The sequence below is a fragment of the Ambystoma mexicanum genome, chromosome 1p, assembly GCF_040938575.1.
Source record: "Ambystoma mexicanum isolate Mex_15411 chromosome 1p, UKY_AmexF1_1, whole genome shotgun sequence".
Taxonomy (NCBI): Eukaryota; Metazoa; Chordata; class Amphibia; order Caudata; family Ambystomatidae; genus Ambystoma; species Ambystoma mexicanum.
Window position 1 is genome coordinate 52,417,180 of NC_090921.1, and position 25,697 is coordinate 52,442,876.

The window sequence follows — 25,697 nt, forward strand, 5'->3', positions numbered from 1 at the left end:
GCAGTCCTTGAATGTTAAACCTTATGTACTCCTGTCGGAAACATTCGGACATGTTATTGCCGACATAATGACTAATCAACTGGAAAGTCTCCCAGGATTGGTTGTGAACAAAAACTTAAAGCAGCTGCCGTCCCAGGCACATAGAGATGAAATTGATCGAGCCACTCAGACTATGTTGCCCGACTCCTTGCCTGAAGTTTCCCAAGCAAATATGTTGGGTGGTGTGGGCAGTGAGACTGTGGGAGAGGTGTCCTTAAATACAGCCCCATTTGATCTTGACCAAAATATAGCGATATCTGGGGCAAATGATCATCATCTACCGGTGCCACCTGCGCCACCGGCGATGATCGAAATTGACACCGCCTCCTTTCTATCTCCGTTTGATGTTACAGACACTGAACTTCTGGCTCTAAAACTACCAAATGGATTAGGAAACCAAACACACTTTTCCTTTGTCCCGCCTTTAAACAACAATTCTATACACAGCCCTACAGACAGCAGAGTTCTTGCTGAGACTACGATGTCTCGAAACGAGGCAGACGTATGTGGAAGAGATGTTTCACGTCAGCCTGACTCCCTTCCACCAGCGCCCTCGTTGCCCTCTCTTCTGACAGGCCCTTCTACGAAAAACCACAAAAAAAGTCTTGAGATTTAGCAGGACGCGAAGCGCGGCTAACTGAGAGGCTGACTGCGGATTATTAAGCAGTTAAAAACAAATTAATACACAGCTTTTCTACGGCCCCACAGAATGTATTGCTTCCAACAAAAATGTTGTTGGCAAACAGCGAAAAAGGAGTGAAGTTCGCGCAAGATCCTAATGGCACGCTTAAATCTTGGACAAATACACCCCACCAAAAAGATTCTCAGAATATCCAAAATATTGATACTACGTTAAAAAGAAAATCACAATCAAGCTCCTCCAAGGAACCGACTGAGAACCTACGATTTCACTGCAGTACTAAAGTATCCCAGCAAGCTCAGCAAGCGACAGGAAATGAATGGTGCTCTAGCAGACATGATGAACAGTCAAATCTTGAATCTGAGTCTGTTAATCATTCCAAAGAGAATTTATCGGTTGCAGCCGGAATTCAAATCCATAACAATGTCCTAGCGGCAACATCATTGGCATTGATTCCTTTTATCAAACTCATGGAACAAGTAAACAAGACTGTGAAAGATCAAAATGCCTTGCTGCACAATATGACAAATAAAGTCTCGTCTTTGGAACAAAACAACGTTCACTTAGTGTCTAGAGTTGAACGGGAAGCAGAAATCTAATTTCAATGGCAAAACCGCCTTGGGGACATTGCTATGAAGGACCACACAGACAAAAACGATCAAATGGAGGCGATTTTAGAAATCATGAAGTGGTGTCGCCACTCATTCTCCAGAAGTAAGACAGACATGGAATATCCCCCTAATGAGAGACCTCTACATCGCACAGTGAAATTAAATGCGAAAACAAGGGCAAAGGTAGACCAATGTAGTTCGACTGACATCCCTAAACACATAACTGTCCCAGGAAAGAACTTAGAGATACCTGTACTGGATAAAGCAAACAGTGAAATCATTGTGATTGCTGAACCACATTTGACTTCTACAGCTGAAAAACAGCCCAATGGTACTCTTGCAAACAAACCACACGAAGGGTCTGGATCAGACCAATGTAAAAACAACCCACTTGAAGCAATAGCGGTGGAAGCTCAACTTCCAAACCACGCTGCTGCACCGAGTTCTAAAGGACCCGTTACTTCTTTCAACATTTTTACTGGAACGGCAAAACTGTTTGTTCCTTCGATTACATCAAAACTAGGTGAAAAATCTATAAAAGCTCAAGCCAAAAAACAATCAACAAATAAGCAGCAAAATAAAATGAACAATGTCAGAAATAAAACAAAACAGTTTGTGAGAAATCTTTCAACTCCTCACAAGTTGGGTCTGTTTTCACGCAATACACCAAACGATAAACAGGATGATAATGAGTGTATGCCTGTTCGCAAGTCCATGCCGAAAGAAATAACTAAAATAAGTGTGGTAGATCCTCCTAATCCAAATAAAAGACGAAGACTGGATTCTAACACTAGCTCAAAGAAAACTGATGTAAGTGTTATCGACTTATGTGATCTGTCCACATATTCAGCCGAGTCTGACGAATTGCAACAGTCAACACAAGAAGAAGAACTTTACCGCTCGGCCAGGAATCCTCCTCAAGGCCTGTGAAAAATCCACCAAGCGGAAATACCTAACGAAGGAGAAAGAAAGAAGACTTGCTTAAATGCAAATCAAAATTGCCCAAACGAGAATTCACAAACCTACAGCAGAAAGGATGACAATGATGTGGCTCACCAAAAAAAACTGACCTCCTTAAAATTAAATCCTAAAATGATGGCAGCCCAATGGCAAAAGCAAAAGCAATTGAATCCTAAAGAAACTGTGCCTGCTAAATCTAGACTGGAACAAAAACTATGGAGACTTAGGCTCGAGAATATTTTTCCAGATGCAAATGAAGTTAACCTGAATCGCAGAAATGTAATGCAATTGCTACACAACTTTCCGTCACTGAGAACGATAACGTAAAATGACATAGCCATTGTGGAATACATCATCGAGGACTCTCTAGATATGGTCTATCTACATATCCCTTCCCAGGCAGTAGAAAACACCATGCTCGCTGCAAAAGACGAGCTGTTGTCATACGGATTCGATCTGACATTAGAAACAAAACACCGAAGAGACGGCTTCAGAAAAGCTGTGTCAGCTGTTGGTGAGCAAACCCATGAACAACGTCGTGAGGCATTAAGGAAACAATTTAACATCCAAGAAAGAACAGCCGGTAACCAAAATATCTCCTCCCAACCTTCAACACAGACTCGCGCGAATAGAACTTAGCTATTACAAACTAAGGAGGACGGAAATGGCCTTATATCATGGAATACTAGAGGTTTCCGGCACTTGTTTCAGAATTTCAACATCTCGATGAAAACCAACTTTGCAGTATGTCTCCAGGAAACATGGCTGCGGGAGGCGCCGTCTAGAGAAGGATATTCAATCATATTAAACCCGGCTGGGAAAAATCAATTCGGTCAACCGTTCTCTGGTCTTCTGACTATGATAAATAACGCATCAGGCTGGGAGATTTTAAAATAATTCTCTCCAAACTTGTTTGTGCAAGGATTAATCCTTCAAAACAGTCAGAGATCAAATGTACCATTCCATCATCTACTAATTCTCAACACCTATTGGAATTCAGCCATGATACCCTCATCTCATTTCATTCAATCAATTACAAAATTGATTGATGATAACATGGAATTATGGTCTGACCTACAAGTGATATTATGCGGAGACCTGAATTTCTCGTGGTTTGATGAGAATTTGATAATGAAAAAATTCAAGCATCAAGCTTACTCAACATGCAGAGGCTACCAATTTGACTCAGCCATGATTGCCAGGAACTGCCATATGCTCAACGGTCAAACCAAAGGTGATCGTCCTCCGAATATTACGTGGCAGCGTGATGGTACAAGAAAAATCATTGACTACATTTGGGCATCAAATACAATGCTAAATGAGATTCTACAGCTGAAGGTCTTGAAATCATCAAGCAGTGACCATAATCCACTTGAACTAACTCTAAAGGCATATTTCCCCAGAAATGCAGAGATCTTCAACCAACCAATTGAGGTGAATCAAAGAGGCAACAGACTAAAAATAATAGCAAGCAATTGCGGAAATTGAACGAAATGATAACCTCAGAGGAGACCGCTTCATGCGACAAACTAAACTATCCTGCGTTGATAGTAGACTTTCAAATCAAGTTCAAACATCCGAATTGCTGCTCCTTTCAAAAGAAATATGAATTTAGTACACTGGTGTCTCTAAAAAAAAACAACTATGCCGTGAGCTCAGGAAATTAAATAAAGAGCCAGATCCAAATAAATTGTTGCAAAGGAAACATCTAAAGACACAATATCAAAACTGGTTGAAATGCTTCAAAACGATGAGAGATCAAGAAAGAGGTGAACATCATAAATAATAAAACAATATTCCAGCAGGCGAAGACCCATCATGGTATCTCTAAGGCCACTTGGGAACAGCACGTTTTGGTTTTTGGGAGCAACAAACATCAGCTGAGTGACGAAAGACTTGATGAAGTCCAGTCTTGGAATGTAATCGAATCTAAAGAAGATATATCAACAGCAATTCGACACTTAAAAGACTCGCGAGCCGCTGGACCCGATGGCCTTTCCAATGTCACACTGAAAGCAAACAACTAGCTGTGGACAACCTTCATTTTCCATCTACTCCTAACAATTGCAGCAACAAAAATGATACCTAAATCTTGGAACTCAGCCATCATAGTTCCCATTTTCAAAAAAGGATGCCGCGATGATCCGGCCAACTATCGACCAATTGCTCTCTTAGATATCCTGGGGAAGGTATTTGTGTCTTTTCTACAACAGAAATTGTCAAAGTGGGCTATGTGTTCCGGTCACTTCGACTTACGTCAGACAGGTTTTACCAAAGGCGTAGGAACAGAAGTGAACTTAACTATACTAAACCTGCTGAAATTAAATGCTCTACAACAAGGCAAGAATCTTTTTATTGCCTTTATTGATATGAAACAGGCCTTTGACTCCTTAGATCGAACAAAATTGTGGAAAAAACTGATAAACTGGTTGTGTCCATCGGAATTACTGCAGCCGATAATGGCTCTCCACAAAAATACCTCAGTTAGAGTGCGAATCAACGAAGCAGGTGAACTGACTGATAAAATAAGAACGAATAAAAGAGTCAAACAGGGGTGCCCTTTAGCTGCCCTGTTATTCAAACTTTTCATATCCAATATATCTGAAGCATTTACACAGACACGCTGTTTCCCCCCCGAGGATAGACAACAACAGCATTAGCTGGATAATATATGCAGACGATATTGTCCTAATAGATGCAACACCAATTGGACTTCAGAGACTGTTATATGCATTGGAAAGCTATCTATCAGACAATTTGCTGCAAACCAATGTAGAAAAAACAAAGGTCATGTCGATCGGAACTACATCCAAAAGATTAACAAAGAACTTTAGATGGAACCTTGATGTACTTCAGATCCAAGCTGTATCATCTATTAGATACCTGGGCATTGTTTATAACATCTCAATAAGAGAGCATGAATGGATCTGCGACCTGAAACAACGTATGTTGACATTTGCATTACAAGGATCGAAGCTACATGCCGAATATGGGAAATTTACCTTCAAACCTGTACTAACCTTTTATACACAAAAGGTTATTCCCTCGATCACGTTTGGAGCTGAGGCTGGATGGAACCCAGATCATCATATATGGCCAACCCTTGAAGGTCTCTTCTGGAGACGCATCCTCAAATTACCAAAAGGTGTTTCAATGATTTCTATTAGACCTGAACTCGGACTTAAATCAATGCATAACATAGTTGTCTGGAAATCTTTGGCCATGCTCCGAAAGATGTCACTAAAGGACCAGGCCCCGGCCTACAAAGTTTTTTCAAATATGATCCATCAACAACACTGTAGTATTACACAAAATTGGACTAGCGGTCTAAAACTGATTTTGGAACTGCAGATGTAACGTGGGAAACCTTGATAGACATTCCCCAAATTGCGAAACAAAAACTAAGGAAATGGAATTGGATAGATAACTTAGAACAAATAAATCTCCTATCTACGTCGATCGACTTAGGCTCTCTAACAAATTGTCTGGATCACCTACCAAGATACCTACAAAAATTTCCCTCAAGGAAACACTGTAATCAATTTCTGAGACTGCGGCTGAACGCACACACAACAAAGGAGATTCTATGGAGACGAAAAGCCCCCAAAATTGAGAATAATCTTTGTAGGTTTTGTGAAATCACAGTCGAATCTGTAAAACACCTAGTCATTGAATGTCCTAAAATTAAGGAACATCGTACTCGCTATTTGGGCGCTTTTGCGCCAATTGACAAGGATATGGACAAATGGTGGCACCATATACTATCTGGATCAAACATGCCACGGACATGTGCAGTTTGCGATTTAGTGGAACATATTCTGAATGAGGACCAGTGTCAATCAGAAAGATTCCCTTTCCTTCCTTCATTGAATGATTGTCATTGAAAGACTGTCATTTCCTTGTGTTGTCTTTGTTTTCTTGTTTCTCTTGTCCTCCTGCAGATTTATGTTTATGTATGTGAAAGCAGGATCGTCTATTGTTTATTGTAATTGAAGTTTATTTGTAAACTAATTGTTACAATTAAAATAAAAAAAATAAAAATAAAAATATTCTTGACCCTAACAGAAGTTAGATGTTGTGCTGTGATTCACACCTGCATGCTGTGATGTCATGAATGTTCTGGTACTGGAATGCGTGTGCGGGTGTCCTGCTGAGTATCCTACGGAAGACAGTTAGGGAGGGGCTGGCTGAGTGACAGGGTGTGGCGGTGGATGTCCTTTCCTACTGGTTGTTTTGTTACCAAGAAGCGGGATAGGAGAGGGATGAAGAGGGGGTACTTTGGAGGCAGGTACCAAGATTGCTTCTCTCTTGCTGAAATTCAGTATAACAATAAGAGCATGGGGCTTGAGTCAGAGTGGCTACTGTTGTGTGTTTGCTGGGAGGCATCATGTACCCCCTGACCTGGTGTGTGCATGATAATCAATGCAGAGTGGGGCCAGTTGAAGCTCTTTAATCTCCTGGAGCTCACTGGGTGGGGAGAATGTTGGTCACTGAGCAGTGAAGATCCAGTTCTGTGTATTGGACTGTTGGGGCTGGAGTCAGAGTGGCTACTGTTGTGTGTTTGCTGGGAGGCTGTGTGTAGCCTCTGCCTTGGCGTGTGCATGATAAGCAATGCAGAGTGGGGCCAGTTGAGGCTCTTTAATCTCCCGGAGCTCACTGGGTGGAGGGAAAGTTGGTAACTCAGCAGTGGGGATCAAGTTCTGTGTGTTGAATGTTGGGGCTGGAGCCAGTGTGGCCATTGTGGTGTGTTATTGGGAGGCTGCATATTGTCTCTGACCTGGCGTGTGCAGGATACGCATTGCAGAGTGGGGCCAGTTGAGGCCATGCAATCTCCTGGAGCTCTCCAGGTGGAGGGAATGTTGGTCACTGAGCAGTGGAGATCCAGTTCTGTGTGTTGAATGTTGGGGCTGGAGTCACTGGCATAACAGGTGCCCCTGCAGCCCCCGCCGTGCGGGGGGCCCCCGCCAGCACATGTCCTAGGAGGGGGCTTTTTGAATTCAGTCTTCATTCATAAATAAATAATTTCTGTAACAGAAATAATTTCTTTATGAAGGAAGAGTGACTACAAAAAGAACATTTATTTTGAAGTCTGAGGGCTCCACCCTCCCCATGACATGGAAGATGCTAGGCTCGAGGCTCCCATGTCATGGGGTGAAAGAGCCCTATGACTTCAAAAAGAAATTGTTTATTTTTGAAGTCACTCTGGGACAAGGAAGAGTGACATGGAGGTAATTCTGGGCCAAGGAGCTGATTTTGGAGATGGGGTAGGGGTGGTAGCGAGAGCGGATTTGTGGGGGGGGGCAGGATTGTACAACAAATCATAATGCTTTCCAGGTTAAGCAGGCATGATATGTGGTATTAGTGGCTAGAGAGGCATGTTGGTGCAGCCAGTCTAGTCATTCCTAAGTTTGGTATGACTTTTTTTAACTGGGCATTTCTGATAAAGCAGTCCTGCTAAGTGAATTACCTGGCTAGACTGCCATTTGGGGGCTGCTAGTCTAGCCGTTTCTTACTGAGGCATTGTATATTTTTCAGGGTAACTGTGATCAAATGATATGATATAAGTCATTTATAACGCAATGGTACACAAGGGTTTCTAGGCGCGACAAGAAAAGGGAGGGAAGATAGAGGGAGTACAAGACAAACAATCTTACTAAGCCTTGTGTCATTCAGATCATGCAAGTGCGAGAACGAGAAGTGCAAGGGGGAAGGGAGGAGGGAAGTGCAAGGGAGAGGGGAGGGAAAAACAGGGCAGCAATGCTCAGAGTAAGTGCAGCCATGGCAGCGTGGCTCTTGGTATTGCAAGGCAAACAAGGGACTGTAGGGTTACAGTTACAGCCCCTAAGTGCTTGGTAGGCCCAGAGGCAGTGCAAGGGTGACTGATCAAGAAAGAGTCTGGACTCAGTGAGACTCTGAGGGTAGCCAAGCAAACAGTCGGTACAGCGGACAGGTAGGTCAGGTAGGGCAGCAGGGGAGGGAGAGAGAGAAAGCAGAGGAGAAGAGGAAAGTTTTCAGCTGCTTCCGGAACTTCATGTGGTCCAGCTCAAGTTTGAAAGGGACAGGGAGGCTATTCCAGAGGGAGGCACCTGCAGAGGAGAGAGATCTACCCCCACTCTCTGCCTGGAGAAAAGTTTAACCCTTAGAGAGTTGTAGGTAGCTGAGCGAAAGGCTTGAGAAGGAAGATATTTTGGAAGACAGCGTTGGATGTAGTGCGGACCCCAGGCCCAGAAAGCCTTGTAGACAATACAAAGGGTGGGGAACTTGATCCTTGCAGCAACTGGGAGCCAGTGGAGAGATTTCAGGGCTGGAGAGATATGATTCCTGGGCTTGAGGCCAAGGATAAGTCTTGCAGTCCTGTACTGGATTAGTTGCAGAGGGTGGAGAGTAGAGGAAGGCAGATTAAGAAAGAGGCTGTTGCACTGGGCCAGCCTAGAGAGAACCAGGGCTCTGGAGACCGTGAGCTAATGGGGGAAAGTGAGAAAGTGAAGAGTTCCTTTGAGGAGGAGAAGCTGGTAGTGAGCAGAAAAAGAGAAAGTGGATTCAAAGATGACACCAAGGTTGTTTGCCTCACAGGAAGGGCCCAAGGCGGAGAGGGAAATCAGGGGCAGGAGTCCAAATGAGAAGGATCGCCATCTTACTGACATTAAGGCAGAAATCGTTGGAGGCACACCAATCCTGAATCGTGGATAGACAGTCAGGAACGAGCAAGAGAGTAGAGGAGTATGAGGGGAGCCCGAAGGAAAGCAGAGTGTCAGCCGCATAACACTGAAAGTTAGAGGCAAAGGTAGAGTTAAGGTGGGCCAAAGGGGATAAGTAGAGGTTGAAAAACCATGGTCAGAGGATGGAGCGGAGAGAAAGGGACCAAGTTGGTCCTGGGAGGGGCTGTCCAAGAGGAAGGAGGTCAGCCACTCAAGGGCCTGATCCGTGATGTCCAGGTTCTCATGGAGTCGATTGATCAGGATTGATCAGGATGGCGTGGTTGACCGTGTGGAAAGCAGAGGAAAGATCAAGGAGGATAAGGACAGAAGGAATGCTGGAATCAAGGTTAGAGAGCAGATCTTTACAGGCGTTCAGGAGAGCAGTTACCGTGCCTCCGGCAGCTCTGAAGCCAGACTGAAGGTCATGGAGACAACCAACAGATTCTGTGTGGAAAGTAAGCTGGGAGATGGCCAGCTTTTCCAACAGTTTGGCCAGGAAAGGGGTGATGGAGATTGGGCAATAGTTTGCCGGGCACGCAGGATCAGCAGATGGCTTCTTGAGGAGTGGGTGCATAAGGGAGTGGTTAAGGGGAGAGGGGAACATTCCAGTGGCAAAAGAGTGATTACAGAAATCATCCAAGGCTAGAACAAGGGTGTCAATATGGACCTTGATGGTTTTGGAGCAGGGGAGCACCTGTTTAGATGACACTTTCATAGATCGGACTTGTCCAAAAACCTCTCTCAGGTGTTGTCAGAGAGAAAGAGGAGAAAGGAGGAAGAGAGGTAGAGATGGCCAAAGGGGGGCCGAGAGAGGAAGAGGGAGAGGAAGAGGAGACAAAGGACAGGAGTTTTAGCAGAGAAGTGAGATGACAGAGGGCCTGGGAGGGAACAGGAGAGGTAAAGACTGCAACAGGATTGATCAGTTCCTTGCAGATTTTAAAGAGTTTGGCCGTGTTGTTAGAGGCCACAGGCTTGAATGTGTGTTCTCTTCTTGATGAGTGTTAATGCTTCCACTGACATTTTCTAATCTAGGTAGGTCTAAATGTGGCCTGGCATGCTTTACTGTAACAATATTACGTGTCTACACTGGTCTACGTTGTGTAGCCAGTTGGACATGTTTTCAATGTGGCATGGCATTTTTAATAGCAAAGTATTAATATTCCTGTGCACTGTTGGTGACTTGCATCTATTGGATTGGTGCTTCCCTACAAAACAATTTCAAACACTCTTGCTTTTTAGGCAATTTTTCTCAGAAAGTGTGCTATATACTGCATTCAAACACATATTTATATCATTCTACTAGTGCAGTGTGTGGCATATCCCTTCAGCAGCACATTCATGCGTGTTTCGCAAGCTTGATAATCTAGGCCGGCCCAGAGTTTGACGCAACCAGTGATTTGTTGCTGAGTTGGGGGGCCCCCTAAGCATGGCTCGCAGGGGGGCCCCCACATTTTGTGTTACGCCACTGGCTGGAGTCAGTGTGGCCATTGTTGTGTGTTTGCTGGGAGGCTGCATATAGCCCCTGACTTGGTGTGTACATGATACCCATTGGAGAGTACAGCAAGATGAGGCTGTGCAATCTCCTGGAGCTCTCCAGGTGGAGGGAATGTTGGCCACTGAGCAGTTGAGATCCAGTTCTGTATATTGCATGTTGGGGCTGTAGTCAGAGTGGCCACTGTTGTGCGTTTGCTGGGAGGCTGTATGTAGCCCCTAACTTAGCGTGTGCAGGATACACATTGCAGAGTGGGGTGGGTTGAGGCTGGGCAATCTCCTGGAGCTCTCCAGGTGGAGGGAATGTTGGCCACTGAGCAGTGGAGATCCAGTTCTGTGTATTGAATGTTGGTGCTGGGGTCAGTGTGGCCACTGTTGTGCGTTTGCTGGGAGGCTGCGTGTCGCGTCTGACTTGGTGTGTGCATGATAAGCATTGCAGAGTGAGCCATTGTTGTGTGTTTGCTGGGAGGCTGTATGTAGCCCCTAACTTAGCGTGTGCAGGATACACATTGCAGAGTGAGGCTAGTTGAGGCTGTGCAATCTCCTGGAGCTCTCCAGGTGGAGGGAATGTTGGTCACTGAGCAGTTGAGATCCAGTTCTGTGTATTGAATGTTGGGGCTTGAGTCTGAGTGGCTACTGTTGTGTGTCTGCTGGGAGGCTGTGTGTAGCCTCTGACTTGGTGTGTGCATGATAAGCATTGCAGAGTGGGGCTAGTTGTGGCCATGCAATCTCCTGGAACCCTCTGGGTGGGGGGAGTGTTGGTCACTGAGCAGTGGAGATCAAGTTCTGTGGATTGAATTTGGGGCTGGAGTCATTGTGGCCATTGTTGTGTGTTTGCTGGGAGGCTGCATGTAGCCTCTGACCTCGTGTGTGCAGGATACACATTGCAGAGTGGGGCCATTTGAGGCTGTGTAATCTCCTGGAGCGCTCTGGGTGGAGGGCATGTTGGTCACTGAGCAGTGGAGATCAAGTTCTGTTTACTGAATTTTGTGCCTGCAGTCAGTGTGGCCATTGTTGTGTGTTTTCTGAGAGGCTGTGTGTAGCATCTGACTTGGCGTGTGCAGGATACCCATTGCAGAGTGGGGCTAGTTGATGCTTTGCAATCTCCATGAGTGCTCTGGGTGGATGGAATGTTGGTCACTAAGCAGTGGAGATCAAGTTCTGTGTATTGCATGTTGGGGCTGGAGTCAGATTGGCCACTATTGTGTGTTTGCTGTGAGGCTGTATGTAGCCCCTGACTTGGCGAATGCAGGATACACATTGCAGAGTGAGGCTAGTTGAGGCTGTGCAATCTCATGGAGCTTTCCAGGTGGAGGGAATGTTGGTCACTGAGCAGCAGGGATCAAGATCTTTGTATTGCATGTTGGGGCTGGAGTCAGAATGGCTACTGTTATGTGTTTGCTGTGAGGCTGCATGTAGACCCTGACCTGGCATGTGCAGGATACCCATTGCAGAGTAGGGTCAGTTGAGGCCATACAATCTCCTGGAGTGCTCCAGGTCGAGGGAATGTTGGTCACTGAGCAGTGTAGATCAAGTTCTGTGTATTGCATGTTGGGGCTGGAGTCAGAGTGGCCACTGTTGTGTGTTTTCTGTGATGTTGTATACAGTCTCTGCGTTGGCGTGTGCATGATAAGCATTGCAGAGAGGGGCCAGTTGAGACTGTGCAATCTGCTTTAAATTCTCTGGGTGGGGGGAATGTTTATCACTGAGCAGTGGACATCAAGTTCTGTGTATTGAATTTGGGGCTGGAGTCAGTGTGGCCATTGTTGTGTGTTTTCTGGGAGGCTGTGTGTCGCGTCTGACTTGGTGTGTGCAGGATACGCATTGCAGAGTGGAGTTAGTTGAGGCCATGCAATTTCCTGGAGCTCTCTGGGTGGAGGGACTGTTGGTCACTGAGCAGTGGAGATCCAGTTCTGTGTATTGAATGTTGGGGCTGGAGTCAGTGTGGCCATTGCTGTGTGTTTGCTTGGAGGCAGTGTGTAGCCCCTGACTTGGTGTTTGCAGGATATGCATTGCAGAGTGGGGCCAGTTGAGGTGATGCAATCTCCTGGAGCTCTCTGGGAGGAGGGAATGTTGGTCACTGAGCAGTGGAGATCCAGTTCTGTGGATTGAATGATGGGGCTGGAGTCAGTGTGGCCATTGTTGTGTGTTTTCTGGGAGGCTGCATATTGCCTCTGACCTGGCGTGTGCAGGATACACATTGAAGATTGGGGCCAGTTGAGGCGATGCAATCTCCTGGAGCTCTCTGGGAGGAGGGACTGTTGGTCACTGAGCAGTGGAGATCCAGTTCTGTGTGTTGAATGTTGGGGCTGGAGTCAGTGTGGCCATTGTGCTGTGTTTGCTGGGAGGCTGCATATTGCGTCTGACCTGGCGTATGCAGGATAAGCATTGCAGAGTGGGGCCAAGTCAGGCTGTGCAATATCCTGGAGCTCTCTGGGAGGAGGGACTGTTGGTCACTGAGCAGTGGAGATCCAGTTCTGTGTGTTGAATGTTGGGGCTGGAGTCAGTGTGGCCATTGTTGTGTGTTTGCTGGGAGGCTGCATATTGCCTCTGACTTGGTGTGTGCAGGATATGCATTGCAGAGTGGGGCCAGTTGAGGCGATGCAATCCCCTGGAGCTCTCTGGGAGGAGGGACTGTTGGTCACTGAGCAGTGGAGATCCAGTTCTGTGTATTGAATGTTGGGGCTGGAGTCAGTGTGGCCATTGCTGTGTGTTTGCTTGGAGGCAGTGTGTAGCCCCTGACTTGGTGTGTGCAGGATATGCATTGCAGAGTGGGGCCAATTGAGGCGGTGCAATCTCCTGGAGCTCTCTGGGAGGAGGGAATGTTGGTCACTGAGCAGTGGGGATCCAGTTCTGTGGATTGAATGTTGGGGCTGGAGTCAGTGTGGCCATTTGTGTGTGTTTGCTGGGAGGCTGCATATTGCCTCTGACCTGGCGTGTGCAGGATACACATTGAAGATTGGGGCCAGTTGAGGCTCTTTAATCTCTTGGAGCTCTCTGGGAGGAGGGACTGTTGGTCACTGAGCAGTGGAGATCCAGTTCTGTGTGTTGAATGTTGGGGCTGGAGTCAGTGTGGCCATTGTTGTGTGTTTGCTGGGAGGCTGCATATTGCCTCTGACTTGGTGTGTGCAGGATATGCATTGCAGAGTGGGGCCAGTTGAGGCGATGCAATCCCCTGGAGCTCTCTGGGAGGAGGGACTGTTGGTCACTGAGCAGTGGAGATCCAGTTCTGTGTATTGAATGTTGGGGCTGGAGTCAGTGTGGCCATTGCTGTGTGTTTGCTTGGAGGCAGTGTGTAGCCCCTGACTTGGTGTGTGCAGGATATGCATTGCAGAGTGGGGCCAATTGAGGCGGTGCAATCTCCTGGAGCTCTCTGGGAGGAGGGAATGTTGGTCACTGAGCAGTGGGGATCCAGTTCTGTGGATTGAATGTTGGGGCTGGAGTCAGTGTGGCCATTGTGCTGTGTTTGCTCGGAGGCTGCTTGTATTGGAGCTAGAGTTAGGAACCAGATTTGGTTGGGAGTTTAGCTGAAGTGAAGTGATTTCAGCAGATCAAACTAGTAAATGCTGGCCACAATAAAGTGCTACTTTATGTACAATCATATATTTTTCTCAGACATTAGCAATGTGTCATCACCTTTGCTTAGGAGTTCATAAATGTTAATGATCTTTTGGGGGGTTCTGCAGTAGGATTTGATTAGTCACTGCTGCAGTGTTCTAGCTCTGCCTCGTCCCTTGCATTTGCCTCAACCTGAACACGTGATTAATCTATGCTTATCTAAATTAGAAAAAGCGAGCTCCAGATGTGATCGCAATGCATTCATATATAAAGCGGCATGACACATTGTTGCTGCTCCTAAGCGCAGCATTTACATGTGATAATAGCCCAATTATTTGGGGTTCAAATCTGTGGCCTTCAGGCTGCACACACACATGTCCTGGGTGAGCGCTGGAGTGCATACCCACACACACACACACACATACACACAAACACACAGATACCGGTACAATAACACCCTATACATCACAAACACTGCATCCGTTCTGTGGTTCAAATATGTGTCCTACAGGCTGCACATAATGTCCTGCGTGAGCGCTTGAGTACACACAAACACACACACACCCCTGTGCAAAAACACCCTATACATCACAAACACTGCATCCGCTCTGTGGTTCAAATCTGAGGCCTACAGGCTGCACATAGATGTCCTAGGTGAGCGCTTCAGTACAAACACACACACCTGTGCTATAACATCCAATAAATCACAAAATACGTTGTGCTCTTAGAACAGGCCTGTAACACACACTGCCTTCTGTGCAGTTACAACTGTATATTGCATTCCCGTATTGCCACTTCTTTCCAACACACTTATTCTGCCTTGTATATTAAGACTAGTTCATGTCTATTTCACTCTAAGCCCCTATGCTCTGTAGTGGCCGCCACACATGTCGCATGCACAGCACTTGTGTCATGTGCAGAGCACATATGCATCAGTGACACCTCCATCTATGCAGCTCCAGCCCTCCCACTGGAAGCGTCGCCCTGTGCATTCCTCCCTTCACAGCCCAGCTCAGTGCAGTGTAGCAGAAATCCCCCCCAGCCCGCCTTACACCTGTCCAGTACGACATACAGGTAACATGACCCTAGAACTCCATTCATTGATTGAGACACCATACTTCAGACTAACAGTACCTAAACTTTGCAGTGACCACACTTCCCCACCATGATACACTGCTGCAAAGTGACAGCTATGTGCTATACAAAATATATTTAACATTGACATTTGACCGTCTGTGTCTGATATAGCTCACAGAGAATGTATCAATCTTGAGGATATAAGTCCCATTGCTGCTACAAAAGGCATATTACAGATAGAGCAGTGTCATATCTGCTACAAAAGACGTATTACAGACAGAGCAGTGCCATATCTGCTACAAAAGACATATTACAGACAGAGAAGTGTGATATCTGCTACAATAGACACATTACAGACAGAGCAGTCCCATTGCTGCTACAAAAGACGTATTACAGACAGAGCAGTCCTATTGCTGCTACAAAAGGCATATTACAGACAGAGCAGTGTGATATCTGCTACAATAGACATATTACAGACAGAGCAGTCCCATTGCTGCTACAGAAGGCGTATTACAGACAGAGCAGTCCCATTGCTCCTACAAAGCGTATTAGACAGAGCAGTGTGATATCTGCTACAAAAGACGTATTACAGACAGAGCAGTCCCATTGCTCCTACAAAAGGCATATTAAAGACAGAGCAGTGTGATATCTGCTACAAAAGACGTATTACAGACAGAGCAGTCCCATTGCTCCTACAAAAGGCATATTACAGAAAGAGCAGTGCGATATCTGCTATAGTAGAAGTATTACAGACAGAGCAGTCCCATTGCTGCTACAATAGACATATTACAGACAGAGCAGGCCCATTGCTCCTACTAAAGGCATATTACAGACAGAGCAGGGCAATTTCTGCTACAATAGACATATTACAGACAGAGCAGTCCCATTGTTGCTACAAAAGGCGTATTACAGACAGAGCAGTATAGTGTATTACAAACAGAGCAGTGCACTGTTGCTACAAAAGGTTAGGGTATTCATTTTTTTAAATTTCTATGGGTGCTTGGAGCCAGTGGAATACTGGCAACAACTGGCCTGGAGGGAAAATTCACTTTTCTAGCCCCTGGTGCAAGGGCCCAAACCCCACAGTGCAGTGGCCCGAACTTGCAGAACAAGTGATCTCAATACCAACCACTCTCCGTCCCACACATTCTCCAGTAATCTCAATACCAACCACTCTCCGTCCCACACATTCTCCAGTAATCTCAATACCAACCTCTCTCCGTCCCACGCATTCTCCAGTAATCTCAATACCAACCTCTCTCCGTCCCACGCATTCTCCAGTAATCTCAATACCAACCTCTCTCCGTCCCACGCATTCTCCAGTAATCTCAATACCAACCTCTCTCCGTCCCACGCATTCTCCAGTAATCTCAATACCAACCTCTCTCCGTCCCACACATTCTCCAGTAATCTCAATACCAACCTCTCTCCGTCCCACACATTCTCCAGTAATCTCAATACCAACCTCTCTCCGTCCCACACATTCTCCAGTAATCTCAATACCAACCTCTCTCCGTCCCACACATTCTCCAGTAATCTCAATACCAACCTCTCTCCGTCCCACACATTCTCCAGTAATCTCAATACCAACCTCTCTCTGTCCCACACATTCTCCAGTAATCTCAATACCAACCTCTCTCTGTCCCACACATTCTCCAGTAATCTCAATACCAACCTCTCTCCGTCCCACACATTCTCCAGAAATCTCAATACCAACCTCTCTCCGTCCCACACATTCTCCAGTAATCTCAATACCAACCTCAATACCAACCTCTCTCTGTCCCACACATTCTCCAGTAATCTCAATACCAACCTCTCTCTGTCCCACACATTCTCAAGCATATGTAGTAGATATTATTGGCATTACTACTGTTTTATGCACTATCTTTTTCAGTTAGCAAACATAGTAAAATTGTTTCACTGGGATGATATAATCGGTGACACAGGAAAGCTGCGTTGTGAGCCTGGTTTTCCACGTGCTACAGTTTTCTAATTCATCTCCTCCCATCCCAGCTTTAGAGCAATGTAAAGAGGGGGCAAAGCTCGAGAATGTATTGGTGGAGCAGAGCCCTTGCTGAACCAGGGGATTTTGCTGGGATGGGAAAAGACCAATACCTGGCTTTCTACCTCCCGAGCCCACAACACAAAGCCCATACCCGCACCCTGTGCACTCACCCCTCACAACATGAGATCCTCACCTGCCATCCTGCCTCCCCACCAGTATTCTTAACAGACATTGTTAACATTATTTTTAGAGTTAAATTATAGAGTATAAACCCACATGAGTGATGCTTTACAGATAGTTAACGAAAATAATGCACAGTGAGGAAAAATGATTTGCTCAGGATCACATCGTTTATGAAGTATGGAAGTTGGGAATTTCAGCCCTGTCTTCCTGCTTCCACAGTTTCCCATTCTGAAATCAGGGGAGACTGCTTCGTCTTTTTCATCTTGAATATTAAAAACAAAAAAAAACTGCTCTCTGCCAAGTTGTTCTTGAATAGCTAAACTTGTTTACTGTTAATTACAATTAAAATGTATTATAATTGTAATCAATGCCCGTACAATTGTGTGTACTTTCAATGTACCAAGTCACAAGATAAAGCAACCCAAAAAATATAAAAGAAGCAGTCACTGAAACATATGTTCATAAAGCAAGTAGTCATCACTTAGAAAAAAGAAAGGGGGTCAAGTCACTCCCACACTCGGGTGCAAAGGCATACAGGTCGGATATCAAACTGCTGCCCAACCCTTCCAGATGTGTATCACCATCTCATTTACCCAGATCATCCTCCGGTGTCCTTCCCTTGCATCACATTATCAATGCCCCCCTGATTCTTACAATTAGCTTGCAGCCCGCAGTGCCCCTTTTGCTCCAGGCTTTAACTATTAATTCAATCTCATTCCCTTAACTTGCAGGCACCTCCTTCCCTTGGCAACATTGCACAATCCCTGATTCCTTGCCATTCACACCCTTTAACAGCCCATCACACCAGGCCCATGCCTTGCCCCTCACCACCTTTTGTTGCCCTGTCTGACAGTTATATAAGAGACCACCTTGACTTGCCATTCATCCTCTGGCAGACAGGACAGGAAGTCGTGGTTGGGATCCTGCTGGCAATTGTGGCGGAATGTGGTTTAGTGTATTTTGTGAACACGTAATCTATAGGTGCAAGGATGTATCGGTGTCCATGTGACTTTGTATATGAATCTGGTGTTGATTTGCATGTGTGTCTTTTGAGGGTCACATAAGAGCACAAGGTTCTGGACGAGACAATGACAATGAAAAGCAATCACAGACTTTTGGGGTCATTCAGAGTTGGGTGGTAATAGTAAATTCATCAGTATTCGTTTTACTGCATGAACGGCGGCACAGGAGCGCCCGTCCAATAGAGTGAATTTCTTTTTTTAGAAATGGCCGTGTCAAGGGGACCCTTCTGTGCATTACGACAATCAACAGTAGTGATATGAGCCTCTACTGTGCATACATGGAAAAAAAGAACCTTTTCACATTACCGCCCTTGGATGTGGTATTTCTGAAACAGCACTGGAGGTGTTCCAGAAATACCACGGTCGGAGCTGGTAACTTTCTTCAGCGGTATTAAAAAATCTGCCCACCTCTGAATGACCCCCCTTTATTTGCAGTCTTCTAATAATTAATATCTGAATATTACATAATTCTATGCATGCCCAAAGGTAAGTGCCCCAAATAGTCCCAGGGCCATTCCTATACCCACTATATAAGTAGCATCCGTGAGTGCTATTTAGGGTGCTATTAGGCTATATTTGCATGACCACACAGGGATCAAGAATGCACCAAACACGGGGGACGCATTCGCACAGAATCAAGCCGAGGGCAAACTCTAATAAGTCATGGATCTTGATCACCTGCTGTGTATTCTACCAGGCTCATGGTGTAAGGGGCACAGGGGTGCCAACATTACCATGCAAGGTCACATAATCATACTGGAACATGCCCCTGCCGCATAGACCCCTCCCCCTCTCGCCATCTGTGGGGGCCATGTGCCTCCCGCCATTTACACAGAATCTTTGCAACACTATTTCATTGTGGCAGCCTGGACCCCACCCCCTCTTGCCATCTGTGGGGGCCATGTGCCTCCCGCCATTTACACAGAATCTTTGCAACACTATTTCATTGTGGCAGCCTGGACCCCACCCCCTCTCGCCATCTGTGGGGGCCATGTGCCTCCCGCCATTTACACAGAATCTTTGCAACACTATTTCATTGTGGCAGCCTGGACCACACCCCCTCTCGCCATCTGTGTGGGCCATTTGCCACCCCCATTTACACAGAATCTTTGCAACACTCTATTTCATTGTGGCACCCTAGGCCCCCTCTTCTCACCATCTGTGGGGGCCATGTGCGTCCCCCCACTTACCCAGAATCTTTGCAACACTCTATTTCATTGTGGCAGCCTGGACCTCTCCCCCTCCGCCATCTGTGGGTACCATGTGTGTCCCCCCTTTTACACAGAATCTTTACAACACCCTATTTTTTTGTGGCAGCCTGGACCCCTCTCCCTCTCACCATCTGTGGGGGCCATGTGTGTCCCCCCCATTTACACAGAATCTTTGCAACACTCTGTTTCATTGTGGCAGCCTGGACCCTTCTCACCATCTGTGGGGGCCATGTGCCTGCCCGCCCCCCCATTTACAAAGAATCATTGCAACACTCTATTTCATTATGGCAGCTTGGACCCCTCCCCCTCTAACCATCTGTGGGGGCCATGTGCCTCCCCCCATTTAAACAGAATCTTTGCAACACTATTTCTTTATGGCAGCCTGGACCCCTCCCCTCTAACCATCTGTGGGGGCCATGTGCCTCCCCCCATTTACACAGAATCTTTGCAAAACCCTATTTCTTTGTGGCAGCCTGGACCCCTCTCATCACCTGTGGGGGCCATGTGTGTCCCCCATTTACACAGAATCTTTGCAACACTATTTCATTGTGGCAGCCTGGACCCCACCCCCTCTCGCCATCTGTGGGGGCCATGTGCCTCCCGCCATTTACACAGAATCTTTGCAACACTATTTCATTGTGGCAGCCTGGACCACACCCCCTCTCGCCATCTGTGTGGGCCATTTGCCACCCCCATTTACACAGAATCTTTGCAACACTCTATTTCATTGTGGCACCCTAGGCCCCCTCTTCTCACCATCTGTGGGGGCCATGTGCGTCCCCCCACTTACACAGAATCTTTGCAACACTCTATTTCATTGTGGCAGCCTGGTCCTCTCCCCCTCCGCCATCTGTGGGTACCATGTGCGTCCCCCCTTTTACACAGAATCTTTACAACACCCTATTTTTTTGTGGCAGCCTGGACCCCTCTCCCTCTCACCATCTGTGGGGGCCATGTGTGTCCCCCCCATTTACACAGAATCTTTGCAACACTCTGTTTCATTGTGGCAGCCTGGACCCTTCTCACCATCTGTGGGGGCCATGTGCCTGCCCGCCCCCCCATTTACAAAGAATCATTGCAACACTCTATTTCATTATGGCAGCTTGGACCCCTCCCCCTCTAACCATCTGTGGGGGCCATGTGCCTCCCCCCATTTAAACAGAATCTTTGCAACACTATTTCTTTATGGCAGCCTGGACCCCTCCCCTCTAACCATCTGTGGGGGCCATGTGCCTCCCCCATTTACACAGAATCTTTGCAAAACCCTATTTCTTTGTGGCAGCCTGGACCCCTCTCATCACCTGTGGGGGCCATGTGTGTCCCCCATTTACACAGAATCTTTGCAACACTATTTCATTGTGGCAGCCTGGACCCCACCCCCTCTCGCCATCTGTGGGGGCCATGTGCCTCCCGCCATTTACACAGAATCTTTGCAACACTATTTCATTGTGGCAGCCTGGACCACACCCCCTCTCGCCATCTGTGTGGGCCATTTGCCACCCCCATTTACACAGAATCTTTGCAACACTCTATTTCATTGTGGCACCCTAGGCCCCCTCTTCTCACCATCTGTGGGGGCCATGTGCGTCCCCCCACTTACACAGAATCTTTGCAACACTCTATTTCATTGTGGCAGCCTGGACCTCTCCCCCTCCGCCATCTGTGGGTACCATGTGCGTCCCCCCTTTTACACAGAATCTTTACAACACCCTATTTTTTTGTGGCAGCCTGGACCCCTCTCCCTCTCACCATCTGTGGGGGCCATGTGTGTCCCCCCCATTTACACAGAATCTTTGCAACACTCTGTTTCATTGTGGCAGCCTGGACCCTTCTCACCATCTGTGGGGGCCATGTGCCTGCCCGCCCCCCCATTTACAAAGAATCATTGCAACACTCTATTTCATTATGGCAGCTTGGACCCCTCCCCCTCTAACCATCTGTGGGGGCCATGTGCCTCCCCCCATTTAAACAGAATCTTTGCAACACTATTTCTTTATGGCAGCCTGGACCCCTCCCCTCTAACCATCTGTGGGGGCCATGTGCCTCCCCCCATTTACACAGAATCTTTGCAAAACCCTATTTCTTTGTGGCAGCCTGGACCCCTCTCACCACCTGTGGGGGCCATGTGTGTCCCCCCCATTTACACAGAATCTTTGCAACACTATTTCTTTATGGCAGCCTAGATTTCGTCTTTTTCGATTCTTTATTTTACAGTTTGGAGCTCCGGCCCATGGGGCGGCAGCTGGACTAGCCTGGGGGTCGATTGCCCCTTTACCCCTTTGCCAGTCCACCTCTGGTTGGGGCTTAAGCGAGGGGTTTTGATTTAAGGCTCACAAGCAAACTCTAGCGAAAATGCCCTCTGCTTACATATCTAATAACACAAATGATAGAACTCATAGGTAAGCTTCACACCAGCCATCATGGTGTCTGTTTATACAGCGCGTCCCACCATACACCTGGACCGCTCTGTAATTAAGGGGTGCTACTAATACCCAACTCATGTGAGCATAGGTGTTAACCTCAGTGGGACAAAGAGTCTGAGTTGCTCCGATAGTGATTTAAGCCTCTAAGTCAACGGCAGCCTTTGGCGCTTCAGATTTATTTATTCAGCCATTTTTAAAGCGCTCACACAGCCGTAGGCATCGAGGCGCTGTTAAGAGTTTTTTTTTTAGTTGCATCATTGTTTTTTTGTCCTAGATTCGTATTTATAACGCGCTTAAATACCCAGAGGTTTCTAAGCACGGACCTGGGGATCGAACCTGTGTTGCTTCATGTCGTCTTTCTTCCAAGGTGGGCAGAAGGCACTTACTTGGCGAATGGACGCTTAGACTGGAAAGAGATTTCTGGACGGACCCATTCAGCCGGAGCCTGAATCGCCTGGTCTCACAGTATGAGGGTGACAGACTGCGGTTACACTCATGACTGCTTCATGCTGAGGAAATGAGGGCCCGGACCGCTTCACCGCAGCACATGTTGGAAGTAGTCAATGCACGTCCCATGGGGAATGGGCAGGGCACCGTATTTACAGAGGCCGTCTGCACGTGTGCACAGGCGATGTGCTGTGCAACCCCCGTGCGTGCGGTGCACTGGCGTGGGTGCACGTATGCTTCTCCCTGCAATGTGAGAGGCTTACCAGCAAGCAGGGCCATCAGGCACAGGGACAGGGCTGCACCCTTCAATGTGAGAGCCATCAGGCACAGGGACAGGACTGTGCCCTTCAATGTGAGTGGCTTACCAGCCAGCAGGGCCATCAGGCACAGGGACACGGCTGCACCCTTCAATGTGAGAGGCTTACCAGCCAGCAGGGCCATCAGACACAGGCACACGGCTGCACCCTTCAATGTGAGAGGCTTACCAGCAAGCAGGGCCATCAGGCACAGGGAAAGGTCTGCACCCTTCAATGTGAGAGGCTTACCAGCAAGCAGAAACATCAGGCACAGGGACAGGGCTGCACCCTTCATTGTGAGAGTCCTTCAATGTGAGAGTCTTACAAGCAAGCAGGGCCATCGGGCACAGGGACAGGGCTGCACCCTTCAATGTGAGAGTCTTACCAGCAAGCAGAACCATCGGGCACAGGGACAGGGCTGCACCCTTCATTGTGAGAGGCTTACCAGCAAGCAGGGCCATCGGGCACAGGGACAGGGCTGCACCCTTCATTGTGAGAGTATTACCAGCCAGCAGGGCCATCGGGCACAGGGACAGGGCTGCACCCTTCAATGTGAGAGGCTTGCCAGCAAGCAGGACCATCGGGCACAGGGACACGGCTGCACCCTTCAATGTGAGAGGCTTACCAGCAAGCAGGGCCATCGGGCACAGGGACACGGCTGCGCCCTTCAATGTGAGAGGATTACCAGCAAGCAGGGCCATCGGGATAGGGACAGGGCTGCACCCTTCATTGTGAAAGGCTTACCAGCAAGCAGGGCCATCGGGCACAGGGACTTCTATGTGAGAGGCTTACCAGCCAGCAGGGCCATCGGGCACAGGGCGAGGGCTGCACCCTTCAATGTGAGAGGCTTACCAGCAAGCAGGGCCATCAGGCACAGGGACAGGGCTGCACCCTTCAATGTGAGAGTCTTACCAGCAAGCAGGGCCATCGGGCACAGGGACAGGGCTGCGCCCTTCAATGTGAGAGGCTTACCAGCAAGCAGGGCCATCAGACACAGGGACAGGGCTGCACCCTTCAATGTGAGAGGCTTACCAGCAAGCAGGGCCATCATGCACAGGGACAGGGCTGCACCCTTCAATGTGAGAGGCTTACCAGCAAGCAGGGCCATCATGCACAGGGACAGGGCTGCACCCTTCAATGTGAGAGGCTTACCAGCAAGCAGGGCCATCGGGCACAGGGACAGGGCTGCACCCTTCAATGTGAGAGGCTTACCAGCAAGCAGGGCCATCAGGCACAGGAACACGGCTGCGCCCTTCATTGTGAGAGGTTTACTCTTTCTGTGCTCAGCGTAAGGATTGGATCACTGCCCTCTCACCTCTGCTCAGGAGAGGATAGCTCTGTCTTTTAAAGCATTTTCCATCCAATCACAATCATTCTTTGAGATGAGCTGTTCACCTGCACCAATCGCTGCCACATATTTCGAGGTTGCATCTGTTTGTTTTCTCATCCTGGAAAAGTCCCTTAATTCCTTTCCAAACTGGATTGGCTGGGGTTCAACCCTGGCAGGGGAAACAGACAGGAGTGTGCGTTGCATGTGAGAAGGCATGGTGACAGAGAATACATGAATTAACTCAATACAGGCACTGTCGACCTGCAGCTTAGGGGAAACACATGCAATGCTACATAGGTGATCATACATTCTACCACGAAGTGATGGATTGGAATGCCTTTTATCATATCCCCTGTATGCCAACGAGAGGGGGTGGCACGGCTTCTAGGAAGGCGTTCACTGTATGCAAACTAGAGGGGATGGCACGGGCATTCTCCTGAGACTTTCTCTGTATGTCAACTAGAGGGGATGGCACGGGCATTCTCCTGAGACTTTCCCTGTTTGCCAAAGAGAGGGGATGGCACGGCTTCTAGGAAGGCTTTCACTGTATGCAAACTAGAGGGGATGGCACGGCCATTCTCCTGAGGCTTTCCCTATATGCCAACTAGAGAGAATGGCACGGCCATTCTCCTGAGACTTTCCCTGTTTGCCAACGAGAGGGGATGACACGGGCATTCTCCCGAGACTTTCCCTGTATGCCAACGAGGGGGATGGCACGGTCATTCTCCTGAGACTTTGCCTGTTTGCCAACGAGAGGGGATGGCACGGCCATTCTCCCGAGACTTTCCCTGTATCTGGAGGGGATGGCACGGCCATTCTCCTGAGACTTTCCCTGTTTGCCAACGAGAGGGGATGGCACGGCCATTCTCCTGAGACTTTCCCTGTATGCCAACTAGAGGGGATGGCACGGCCATTCTCCCGACACTTTCCCTGTATGCCAACGAGAGGGGATGGCACGGAGTCTAGGAAGTTGCCGCGCTTAATAGCAGGAGTCGCAGGTGTACCTGCACTCAACTATTAAGGTTTCATTGTTTGGCAACTCAGCACAATCAGTTTGTACTGTTATCTTTCTGGCAGCTAAATGCCACCGCAGCTGCAAGCAAGAGTGACAATTAGGAGTGGGCCACAATCCCACTCAGGAAACATTTCGATACCGCCTGCTGGGCCAATTACCGCCTTGTGTACCGCAATTTTGGCGTGTTGTTTATTAGTCGGGAATATTTAGTTTTTTGGTGAAATTTCGCTTTTTGTGTGGTCCAAAACACACATAAAAACTACATTTCAGAAAAAAAACAAAATCTAGCAGGTAAAACATCCAGTTTTCCATTGGAATGGAAGGAGCTGTTTTCGGACACCCCTAGCTACAATTACAATACCGCCAGTTTTCCATTGGAATGGAAGGAGCTGTTTTCGGCCACCCCTAGCTACAATACCTCCAGTTTTCCAGTGGAATGGAAGAAGCTGTTTTCGGCCACCCCTAGTTATGATATGATATGGCATTCATAGCGCGCCTATACACAAGTGTTTCGAGGCGCGACGAGGCAAGGGGGGAACAAAGGGAGGACAGACAACGATCCTACTAGGCCTGGTGTCATTCAGATCACGCAAGTGCATTGGAAAGTAAAGTGCGCAGGGGGAGGGAAGAGGGAAAGTGCAGTACATGGGAAGTGTAATAAATAAGACACATAAAACAGCCAGCTAGTGGT

At 47.6% G+C, this 25,697-nt stretch overlaps 1 long non-coding RNA gene across 1 annotated transcript in view; it reads right to left on the reverse strand.

Moving 5' to 3' along the window:
• LOC138580032 (uncharacterized) overlaps positions 1-23,974 on the reverse strand; it is a 49,067-nt gene extending 25,093 nt beyond the window's left edge. Inside the window, exon 1 of the long non-coding RNA XR_011304201.1 lies at positions 23,874-23,974. This is a non-coding gene — a long non-coding RNA (uncharacterized lncRNA). The remainder of the gene's footprint in view (positions 1-23,873) is intronic.
• Between the last annotated feature and the right edge of the window lie 1,723 nt (positions 23,975-25,697).